General features: G+C 37.2%; 1 protein-coding gene across 5 annotated transcripts in view; it reads left to right on the plus strand.

Annotated features, from left to right (window-relative positions):
• The window catches only part of LOC118217269 (protein ELFN1-like), a 146808-nt gene that overhangs the window by 69007 nt on the left and 64971 nt on the right, over positions 1-12830 (plus strand). For all 5 annotated transcript variants that reach the window (XM_035399136.1, XM_035399145.1, XM_035399154.1 and 2 more), the window contains one exon: positions 10246-10310. The gene's annotated coding sequence lies outside the window, so the exon portion shown is untranslated. The remainder of the gene's footprint in view (positions 1-10245; positions 10311-12830) is intronic.

Below are 12830 nucleotides of genomic sequence, written 5' to 3' on the forward strand. Positions count from 1 at the left end.
AAGAGTTTCTCAGAGTATCTCAGTTTGGCTATACTGTCAGGGACACAGATTTTATGCTATGCTAAAATTTTATGCTAACTATATTCAACCCATCATACTACATTAACTGTCCATAGTGCCCTGTCACCCTTGTTTAGGTTAAACAAGCAATCTATCTTGTCAGCTGTTTAATACTCCATTTCTATAAATAGCTGCGTCTTGGCCCATGGATTAATTTGAGTGAAAATGTTTTGTGTTTTCAGCATCTCAATTGGAGAATGAATCTTTCAGAATTCATAAAATTCCCAAATGTCCATTAGTGCCAGAAACATAGTCAGTTTCGTTCTATTCTAAAAGGCCAGCATGTACACTGCTTGCGATAGGGAATCATACCATAGATGGCTTTTACTTCATGTCTCCATGGTTGCACAGAAGTATCAGAGGACAGGAATCTGACATTAAAATGAGTGCAAACATAGCCCCTACTGCGTTTTCTCATCGAACTTTCCAGCATATATTTAAAATATAATGACAGATTATTCTTTGTCTCAGCAGAGACTTTAAGCTTTGATTTAACAAACAGGCCATTATGGATTTTTAAAAGGCTTCTCAATAGGGGAATGCACACTTGGTTGAGATCTCCCGGAGATAGAGAGACGAGCAGGAACATTCATCTCATTGTCAGTGTGTGGCATATGTGGGCATTCTGTGGTGAACATTACTATTCAAATACGGAGCCCACCCAAAGAGCTGATGGCAAATAACAGTTGATGCTGAATCATTACCCCTGGCAAAACACATTAAAATCTCTGAGTGCATGTCGAATAAAAGGTTTCTTTTTTTTTTGCTCTTGATGCACAGTGACATTCAACTTTGAATGTGTAAAGAAACCCTGCCTTCCACAGTGTTCCTTACCTTCTGAATATATTTTACTTCTTTCTTTATTCCACTCAGTGGTAGAATATGATAGCTGTGTTTCTCGACAGTCTGAATTAGTACAGTTTTTCTCCATTGAACTGGCAGTGCATTGCAAAAAAATGGGATTACAATCCCCAAGGTCATCTGCAATGTACCAAATTGCACACACAGCTTTTACAGGTTTTAAATAATGGCTGCCCCTTGTTCATGTTATAGCAGAGAGCAGACTGAAAAGTATTGAGATTTGACAGGTCAAGAAATAGATTTCAAAGAACTGCGAAGTTAACAATCTGAATGTTTGTACCCAAAACAGAAAGACGCTGATGTTCTGTAACTCAGTCATATGCACTTGAATCTTAATACTCTCACAGGAGATTACATAAGAGTAAATTAAGTGTTTTTATGCATTGTCACACTGTAAAAAGCAGTGGTAAAACTGCTGGTAATACTTGACAATAAGGTCACATGAATTGGCATTAACTAATGTAGTTGTTAACTACTAACAACTGAAAAGTTACTGAAATATGTGAGCTCTTCTACATCATTACTTCTGGTTAACAATTACATTAGTTAATGCCAATTCATAACGGAGTCAAAAAAAGTGAATGTTTTTGTTAATGGTTAACTAATTACAAGTTTATCCTATGTTTTGTTAATGTATAAATAATCATGTAACTAATACATTAGTCAGTGTATTTAACTACTAATGAAAACTTAATTTCATGATGAAATAACGTATTTGTACATTACTAATTCACGTTAACAAGTACATTATTTAATGCCAATTCATGTGACCTTATTGTAATGTGTTACCAAACTGTTATATTTATTTATATACAATTTTAATGTTCCCAAATTCTTTCCTTTGTGATCAGAATTACTAAAAAATGCAGCCAACCTGTGAGGGATTTAAGGCAGAAAAACTACAGGGAAGTGAACAAAGTTGTTCCCTGTGAACAGATCAGAATCACTGCACACACAGCTTCATTGCAGTGGTAAAGTGGTTGATAGCACAAAATATTTATGTGTTCCTTTGCCAAGGTAAATTACAGAACAAACATTCACCTGTCTGAATCCTGAAACTGTGGCTCAGAGATCGATCACATGCATCACGTGATTCCTCCATTTGCACAATGTCAGAGTGAAGCTGTACATCTTGTTAGAGTAATCCTCTCTTGGTTTAGCTGACCTTCAGCACATACCACAAAATGAACCGAAAAGTTACCCAGTGTCTCAGATAATCTGTTATCCAGTTTCCCAGTGTCTCAGACAATCTGTTATCCACTTTCCCAGTGTCTCAGACAATCTGTTATCCAGTTTCCCAGTGTCTCAGATAATCTGTTATCCAGTTTCCCAGTGTCTCAGATTCTCTGTTATCCAGTTTCCCAGTGTCTCAGACAATCTGTTATCCAGTTTCCCAGTGTCTCAGATTCTCTGTTTCCAGTTTCCCAGTGTATTTGTAATCAAAAGATTGCTTTGGTAAATCATCACTTACTAAATGCATGAAATGCGAATAGATTTGAATATTAATATTCTCCGAGTCACTCTATTTTTGCTATTCCCCAGGTGTGTTGGATTATTTTCAGTTTTGGCAACTAATCCTGAGCCATTTGTAGTGTCCTGAATATACAAAATAAAGCAAGCCAAATTTATTGGTTGGGTAAATCACAATAATTGTGAGGGTAATGACAGCCACTATTTATCTCCTCAAACCATGATAAACCCTAGACTTTGTGTGTCATTAAAATCTTATTTGTGTAATTAAAACACAAATGAGAACTATGTCAGCACAGGCTCTACTCCATATTGCCTCAAACATTGTCTGTGAATTTCATAATTGTTTTCATAACTACTATACCGCTGCTGTTTTTGAGCAAATATAACTGCAGTTAACTATAAACAGCTGAAAATAACGGAATATCTTTGGTAAACACTGTTATATTTTCAGTGTCCAATTATAACGATAACTGTGCTCGCCAGTGATAATTAGAGACAAGGCTGAAAGAAATGTTTAATACAAGAAAAATAATGAATCGTTGCATTTGCTAATGTTTAAGCATCAGAAAATGAAGGATATTCATTTGTTTTAAAACACTGTGGGATTGATGAGAATTAGCTGGGTCAATTTGAAATCACTCTGAAAAAAGGCCCCATAGGAGGGTATACAAGAATAATGGAAGGTGTGCAACTGTTGGGAGTGTAATCTCCACACAGGGTATGTGCGTTCAATACAAAATAGCATAGGAATCAAGGAAGGTCCTAAATGCGGTTATATTTAAAATATAATGTATCTAAATTACTCACCGGACCATCTCATTCATCTACACACAGTGGAGGGCAATGAAAACACAAAACGGTTATCACCAGTGGCATTTGTCAGCCATGTGTTTTTCTCCATTTACGTTAGACCTCCAGTCCATTGTAACTTTTAACAAGTGCAGTCACATGGCTGAAATACAGCTGAGCTTCATTTTAATAACTGCTGGCTCAACAACAAATGAACACCATCAGCTAATGTATTCCCTCTTCTGCAACCTGAGGACAATCATTTATTTCAAGAGATTTGTATTTTTGCACCTACTTTTAATCCTGAGGAAGAGTGAATTCACTGAATCTGGAAATGGGTAAGAAACCTCTAAACACAGCTTTTTTTCTGCTCTCAAATGGGTCAATACCAAAAGAAGGTCCTTTTCAAATCGTTCCTGTCCTGCTTTGATTTCCAGTCCATAGTGCCATTTTCCTTGGGGCTGCACCTTTGAAAAGGAAATGAAGTGTTGACACATTTCCCACAGGACCTGATGTTAAAGCGGCGGCGATGAGACATCCTCCTGATATGGCAATGCCAGACACTGAGAGCATAAAATAGGCCATGGCATTACTGTCAGGTCTGCTGCCTCAAAAGGCTGAAAGACAAAAATCCCAACACTGTCACTCAAATTGGTATGAAGGTGTAACCCGAGCAAGTTCCAGGGCCCAGCTGTGGACACACAGCTTACTAAACAGGACAGCCAATCACAGGGAAATGCAAATCTCTCAAATCACAACTCACTCACGGTGCCACTCAGTAGGGATACTTCAGGCAGATTCCCCGTAAATTATTTATGTAATTCAGTTTCTGATGATCCCTGCCATCCCTCTGTGAACAGGCTATGCACTGCTCTCTCTGATCTGAAGCTTTGAATGCGAGAACTCTTCTTATGAATAGAAATACAGAACAGGGTGAATGTAAAATTTTGTGGAAAAATGCTTGCTTTTGGCTGGCATGGGCAGGCGGGAGAAGAACCTAAATGATCTACTTTATGATTACACTTCTTAGCATACCCTTAAATCAAAACTTAATTACAGTATATAAAGAAAAACGTTTGTTTCCTAATCACAAAAAATGTTTTCGATATCAATGCGAGGGTGAAGCCTCAAAACTGGAGATTCCAGAAGACTGCTGAATTTTGGCGATTTATAGAGCGGGAGACTGAATGAGGACTATCAAATGTATTGCACTGGTGAATGCGCTATCCATCAAGACCTGTTTGATTTCCCACTGGTGCTTTACCCGCAAAATGCTCCTTTTTTTGTGACAACTGGGAGACCGGCCTGATTGACGCAGTTGTCAGTGAAAGCATTGCCTTGAAAAATTAGCCCAAATGCCTAAGTCAGTCTACAGACCTGCTATCAAACTCAGGTGCGGCTTAACTTGCAAAATACACGTGCCTGCAATTCATTATACAAGTGCCTTTCAAAAGATGTGACAGTCCCAAGAGATTTGCATGTTTTAATCCAAGGTGGGCTATTCCTGTTACAACCCTGAGCAAGGCAATGAACCTGAATTATTTCAACATATATCCAGCTAATATCCAGTTAGGACAGAATGCAAAATGCAGTTATAGTTTATGTCACCCTGGGTAAGAGTATCTGTTTACCAAATAACGTGTAAAGAGAATTATCGTTTTGCATATGGTATCACCCTCTTGTCATGAGGTTACTTTATTTCTGGCAGCATTTCATGTTTCATTTTTGTGGATGTTTTTGGTGTATTTTTACAGCTGTATATTTTACAGGCTCTCTCTGTTTTTGTTTTGTGCTCAGCTTAGCACACAAACAAAGTGGTGTGAAATTTTAGTCATTATCTCCCTCGTGGTTGCTCGAGGAAATGAGTGGTGTGGCTCTTCTCTAGCTCCAGCTCTAACTGGGACATAGAGTCACTCAGATGTGAAATCAAGTTCACAGAAATATATTCTGTGCTTTTCTTGCCGTATCCCTTATGTAGTCTTGTAGAGCAAAGCTCTTCAATAAAAAAGCATGAAAAATAACAACCTGCCTTAACCTCAACCACCAAATTATAATATAGTGTAAAGTGTAGAAGAAGGAATGTACACTAGATGTTTCTTTGTTGCCCTGCCCTTAAATCAATTTTAATGAACACATATTTAATACCGAGGCATTTAGGCATCATGCTATTTTGATGAATTGCCCTCCTGAGTGGCTGACCTGTGAAACTCCACTTCTGTACACCTAGCTCTGCATTTTGCTTTGCTCTTCTCTGCGATGCCTGTGAATACTGTGGAGCCAGGGTTCAGACAGGTCGGTGTGTTCCTCGAGAGCACTGAAGATGTCTATACCAATGGATGAAACTGTCAATATACATCACATGGCCAGGAACGTGGAATTCAAGCTGCCAGAACGGCAGCAGAAGTAGCAAAACGAATTATATATCTTTCATCACTACTGTCTAATTCCATAAAACAGGCACACAGGGAGCTGTCAATCACCGGAAAATGTTCTTAAAATATCTTCGCTCATCTGCCTGTCTCTTGATATTGGAATCTCCTTTTTTTGAATATTATCCAAGAACTACACTCGCATACAAAAACCCTGCACACTCAGACATTCTCTTCATCCTTTTGCATTGCTGCCAGGAGCCCCAGGCTTTTTTCAATGCACGTTATTTTACTTTATATTTAATTCCTAAATATTTTATTAAAATCATATTTATTATTTAAGAGTTCTCAAAAAATATATCACTTGCCTGGTTTTCGTAATGTCTGACCGCTTTGCCAGACCGCCACAGTAACACGGCAGCATCGTATCGATTTCCTGTGCCTAAATCGGCACCTGCCTCGCCAAACTATCTTCTGGTGTTTCTCAAAACTGAACACTGAAGATGTTATTTTAATGACGCTTTCTGTTCGCAAAAGCACCGTTACTGTCTTTTCAAATGAATTAAGTCGTGCTCTTTGTTATCTATCTTTTATCTATTGGTATTTTTTCCCTCCCCGCGTTTCCCATTCATGGTACAACTCGGGCTGGCAAAATGAAGTGCCAAGCACAGTGAATGAAAGGAGATGGATTGTGTTATGATAGCAGAGTTGACAAAATAATTAGATTTGTCTCCCTTTGTGTTCCACTTCTTTGAAGTTTCACATACAGAGAGGTATTTACTGTAGGGGCACACAAGTTCCAAAATCACAAGTTTTGAAAAATCACCAGAAATGAAAAATGTGCTCTGTTGCGTAGATGACATGATGATTATGTGTCGCTCTGTGCTCTCAGCCTCCTTTTCCAAGGCCTGTCATGTTCTTTTAAGTATACATAGATTCTGGAGAACAGCAGCGCTGGAATGGTTTCTGTAGGTATCCCAGCATATTAACTGCTATCACTTCTCTCAAGACTCGCAATTAGGCCTTTTGCCCAACATGTCCGTGCAGATCACTGCCCTTTTCATGCTTCTGAATGGGCACAATCAACATCAAAGACCAGCTTCAGTTTGTGCAGTGTGTCTCCCTGCCCTTTCTCCACAGACTGCCATATGGGCCATTATAAACTGTCATCTGCATGGAGACAAGCCTTATAAGAATCCAGCTGAAATTCCATACACCATCGTTTTCGTGCTTCATCACTTCAGTTTTTCTCTTAAAGCTGCGCTATGTACAGGAAGAGCATCTCAGCTCAGTGGGTCAGAACACAAGAACATGTAGTTTCATATTGACTTGACCCAAATGCAATTATGTGTTGAACTGAAGAGAGCAGTCCACAAGTACAGAATAAAGGATCTCAAAGGATTCTGTGTTGAGGCCATAACATGTTCCCCAATCTCCTAAAAACGCATGAGCCAGATCTGTTATCCTTGTGAAGGGTGGGCACTCAAAGTAATGAAAACAGGGGTGGGAATAATTAGGACAAATATAAAATGTCATTAGTATATAAGCATATAATTTCCCAATTTTTCTGTGAATACCATTGCCTGCATTTTTTATTTTATATTGCCTTATTTGCTCATCTTTATCGAGAGGTGTGCATAATCTTGGCGGGTATTGTAGTCACATTACTGTTAGGTAACACATTTTTCTGATGCTTTATGTAATATAGCTATTAAGTACAGTAAATACTGAAAGGCATGCATTATCCTTGGTAGAATTATATATAGCAATAATTGCTAAGGTTAGTGTGCAGAGGAAATCATGGCAAGGGTACAGTCATGAAAAACTCCACTTTTTTATAGATTTTAGAATGAACTATGCTGCCATTAACATTCCAACCCAGCAGATGGCCATAATATTGCTGTAGCAATCCACTGATAAAGCCACCAGACAGGAATGTAGGCTGCTCTGATACAATTGAAAAACTACTGTGCAGTGATCATAAGATCAGACACTCCAGTCTGTTCTGATCCAGCCAGCCTGCTGAAGTTAAAATATTCACACACAATTTTGCATGTAATGTTAATAACGTAAATTTGTAAAGTCATTTTCAAAAGTTGCAAGCAGCCAGGTCAGATTAAACTACATGTTTGAGTGTAAAGCATTTTCATTTCAAAACACACGGTAGCATCAGATAATTTCACTTATATATGCCATTTGCTGAACTAATACTCTCTGCCCATATTTAGTTATTCCTCTCAGAGTATAACAAACCATTTATTCAGTAACTTGTTTAAATTTGAGTTCCTGTGTGTAATATGTTTTCAGCAGTTTTTGTAGTGTTATAAAAGCTATCAAATTCTCAGTGTCAAAATACTGAGAATTAATCTTTTTAATTGAAGGACACATAACAACTCATCGTGATCTTTAACCAGATGTTTACAATGTGTATATCTTAGTAGTGTCACAAGGCTCTGTGTACCATCCAATCACCTGTAACAGGCTATTTTTGTGACCTCCCCATGTGTGCTGCTCTATTCCTGTCTGTCAGTGAGCTTGGAACTGAACCAAAACACCCAAGTGGTAATGTGGTAACACCCACAGTGAAGACTGCTTGTTCCTGCTCATACCATTAGGGGATACACCAGTACCACCTCCCCTCCCACCACCACCACACATACAGTATGCACCATTCAGGACAGGGACTAATTAAACAGCTGCGTGAGAGAGAAAAGAACTAATTAAAGAGATGAGATTGTGCTTGGTCAGAACTGGCTACTCAAAGGTTTTGTGGATATATTTTGGTTTTTTTTAAAACAAGCGAATTCCCTATGAACATATGCCTGATTTTTGGTTTGAATGCCATTTCATTGTTAAATGTTCCCTTGAAATTCTGCATTTTCATAGCCTTATATGGAGGCTTTTCCCCTTCCTGGTTAAAGGTGGGTCAGGGCAGCTGCGGGTTACATGGTGCCAAGGACACTTCATTTCCAATGTCTGTTCAGCACCATGAAACGGGTCATTGAACAGCTGAATGGAATCATTATGATGAATAATTAAAGAACAGCATGTGAGATTTGAAACTTTTACTCTTCTCCTGGTCCCCCCACATTCAACTTTTCACATTCACCTCTTCACAGGCTGGTTGGCAGCTGCCTAAGGCTCTATTACTATCATGTCTTTCACTAAAATGCAAATTGCATCCTTAGTTCCTTACCAGCTAATTAATGCCATTATCTATAGTCCTCTGGTTTATTAGCATTCTTGCTACATTCCAGATTTCTTACGGAAAGTTAATTGGTTCCAGGCTTGGTTCAAGTTTTTAATTTTTGAATATATATATATATATAGGGTTATATATATATATATATATATATATATATATATATATATATATTTATTTATTTATTTATTTTTGTGCATATGGGGGAGGGTGGTGGTGGGGTCAGATATGTTGCTGAAAATCAAATGGCACTGGAGGTGACCATTACATGTGAACAAATCCATTGAAGTAAAATTAGCTTTTGTTAGGTATCTATTTGAAGCAGTGCTTTTGATTTGTTTCCATATATACTGTACCTGTACACATTTTTATTTTTTTAGTTAATGTAGTCCAGAATTGGGAATCAGTCATTGAGTAATTCCATAAGTATGTTGACAGTCTATCTATAGATAGGGAAAAAACTTAGGGTTAACTTTGGTCTTTGGTAATTTTTCTTTTTTTCTTTTTTTCTTTTTTTTTTCTGTTATTAGCACAAAATCAGTGTTAGGAGTCAATCCAGTACATGAATAGGAATCTACACGACCTTAGCAATTTGGCTGTCTATTAAAGCAAATGTTACACATCAAATAAGAAGCTAATTTTAAAAAAGTGTTTATTCAGTTTATTGTTATATGGAATATAAGACCAAACACATGGCCCATTAGATATATACACTAGCTAGCTGGCTACCAAGTGGGACACTCGTTCATTAAAACAGCTAGTCACCTTGTTAGTTTCAAACACATGGACCATTGACTGTTGCAGAATTGTAGACAGCTAGATGTCATATAGGCCATCATTTCCTAGATGGCCACATATTTGAGAACTTTATATATGCAATACAAGCAAGTCTGACCCATTTCATGTACATTCGTAGTTAAATATGGGTAGCAGTGCTTTGGGAATAAGTTTGTTGAATTTCTGTGAAATTCAATTTTCATATCAATAATTTTGAATGCAGACATTTTTTAGGAACTGTGTTTTGTACAGATGTATAGGGAGTGTGTCCATTTTGTATGCAAGTAACATGTCTTTTTATGCGGAAAACATTTTTGTTTAGGTATGTAGCAGGAGCTGATATGCATGATGGCAGAAATAAATATAGGCATGCAATGACACTCTTTTTAAAAATTATATTATTTGTTTGATGGTGAATTGTAGCACCCAGTGAAACCTTCAAAAGACTCCAATAAACCAGTCTCTGTCTTTCAGCCTTTGCTGTATCTTGTTCAGATATCAGTTAAAAGGGCTCCAAACACGACTGTTTCAGTGCTGACAGAAGGCAAACACGTGTTCTGCAGGGTTTGTCATGTTTTGTTGATTCCCTTAATCCTGCAGAAAAGTTCTCTGAAAAGTAAATTATAAAACAAATTAAGAAAACCACTGAAAAGAAAAGTCAAATTCTCTGTCTTTTATATTCTTCTTTTTCTCAATTTATGTTACCGGACACAGCAGATGAAGCCATGAAGACAAGACAGATGGTAGTGCCAAAAAAGAATTTGACCTGAACTGCACAGGTGAGCACCCCATTGCCATGCCGCTGTAACCTTTGCCACCCAGTTTGAAATAACATTACACAGCCCCATAGTTACATCTTGAAATAGTAAATAATCTCAGACTGACAGGTTCAAGGTTGTGCAGAAAATCTGGAAAATATTAAATTAGACTGATCTAGAAGCAGTTTTTGTGTAGGCTTGTTTTCTAAGTTCTTCCACTGTTATTAATGTGCACTTTTAAAACAAGAACTGCTATGTTTATCTCAATGTTGTTAACATAGCTGGCTAGTTCTCAGGAGTAATTCAGGGTAAATTAATTGGAAAATTTACATCATGAAAGAGCTCTTGCTGCCAATGAAATGAAGGACAATGGCCAGTCCCTTTAAAAGCAGGTCATTTTATGAGAATGGAGTTATAGGAGGACACTCTTCATAACTGCAATGCTAAATGTGAAGCCCTTTGTATAAGACCCAAACCGGCAACAGAATGACAGTTAATATGTATATTTAAAAATAAATATTTCAAATTTTCTTTGAAGCTATAGTTGTCTTTCTGAACAATCTTTCTAAGGTCATCATGCCAACCTGTGCATACAGAAATGACAGAAAACTTGTAATATACAACAACACTCCCTGTTCATTTTATGAATTTTGTCATCAGACATGATTTGTTTTCTTACTTCTTGGTGAATTTGAGGACCTACCTTGCATTTAATGGCATTATATAACAATGACATCCAAAGGGTTTTTAAAATGTTGCACAAACACATTGTAGAAAGAAAGATTCATGGAAAAAGCAATTAAGTATTGTTCCAGATGAATACATTTTCATTCAAAACAAACTTTGGTGTGAATACTTTCTAATTGAAAAAATAAAGGTCTTCAGCAGTAATAAATTTTCTTTCAGAAATAAATAACTTTATTAATACACTTTTTAATTAAACATCTACATTTGTAAATAAATTCAGTGTAAGCGCAATTTTAATTTGAAAACATGATATGTTTTTTATCGTTGGGTTTAAAAAGTGTCATGTAAAAGTGATATTAGTTATTTATTCAAATTAAAGAGAACAAAGATTTACACACCTCTCCTTTAATATCTAAAGGGCCATCAATACTACAAGCTACTTTTTGGCACACATACATTTTACAAAGTCAGGGTTCATCAGGAGGTGAACAAACATACATTAAATACCAAAACAGATCCTCAGCTTCAAATTGACTATTGCCAATCTGACTTATTCTATTCAACCAAAGAATACTTACTTTTGTAGTGGTTTCAGTCAAGCTCTGAACTGTGGTGAAATATATATGTGTTGTGCGATCATTTCAAAACTATTATACAAACTAATAGCATTCTTATTTCTTGAACAGTGCAGTGTTTTTGTGCCTCAAGTTAAAAAAAATTCATGACCATTGTTACTGCAAAGTAACATCAAAAGAATGAATGAGCACACTTGTAGAGTTGTAAAAAAGAAAAGAAAAGCTTAACCGTAGTCCACATAAATGGCTCAAAGACATTTCATTGTTATAATAAATGTTCCAAACATTTATGTAATATTAATGGCTACCTCCAATCCACCCCCATCTCCATACAGGGGCGTAATATTTTGTGAACTGTATTGTATCTTACCAACCATCGGATCACTTATATTGTTGTCTTTGAGTTCTAAGGTCAATATACTATTGTTTATTATTTCATATAAAACACTTTTGGGTATAGTGTGGGTGTGCATTGTTTCTGCTGGACATTTACAGCAGTCATATTATAATATACATGCTGCATGGCTGAAGACAAGCAGGTGTGGGCTTAGATAATACTTGCATGGGAGACCTCCTGGAAAAACTAAGTTACTGCTGCTGTCTTTTGCATGAAAAATTACACCAAGGTCCCACCTATGCCACTATGACTAGGACCACCAGTTTGTCTCCAGTATGTGTCCTGCAGGGATTTAAACTTGTATTTCAATGGTTATCCTCCAGGGGTCCCATAGGCACTCCAACGGCACAGTCAAGTGACTAATCGTAGAATTGAGTTTATTATTGAGAATTGAGTTTCTTATTATTCTTATTGAGTTTCTTATTATTCTTATTGATAAAAAAAACATTGAGTTAATCTATTATGGGGAGAGTCAGGAAGGAAAGTGAACATGCATGGAAGTTTAAACGCTATGAAAAACATCTTTGAGCCAGTGGTCCTCGTTCCTGGTCCTGGTGAGCCGTAGGGTCTGCTGGCTTTCGTTGTTACTCAGCAATTGAATAACACGGCAGTTGTTCAGTCAAAGCAGTTGATTTTACAGTGAACTCAGGTCACTTGGTTTCTTGGGGCTGAGTCAGTTGTTGGTCTTAAGGAATAAAGAAATAACAGTAGACTCTGTGGCTCCCCAGGACCCAAATTGAGTATAGCTGCAGTAAAAAGAGAAATGCAACCATATAAAGCAGGGGTGTCCAGTCTTATCTGGAAAGGGCTGGTGTGGGTGTACAAAGACTGCATGCTAACTTGTGCAAGTTGAATGTGATATAATTGCTCTCATTTTTAACA

Source organism: Anguilla anguilla, chromosome 2 (assembly GCF_013347855.1).
Source record: "Anguilla anguilla isolate fAngAng1 chromosome 2, fAngAng1.pri, whole genome shotgun sequence".
Lineage (NCBI taxonomy): Eukaryota > Metazoa > Chordata > Actinopteri > Anguilliformes > Anguillidae > Anguilla > Anguilla anguilla.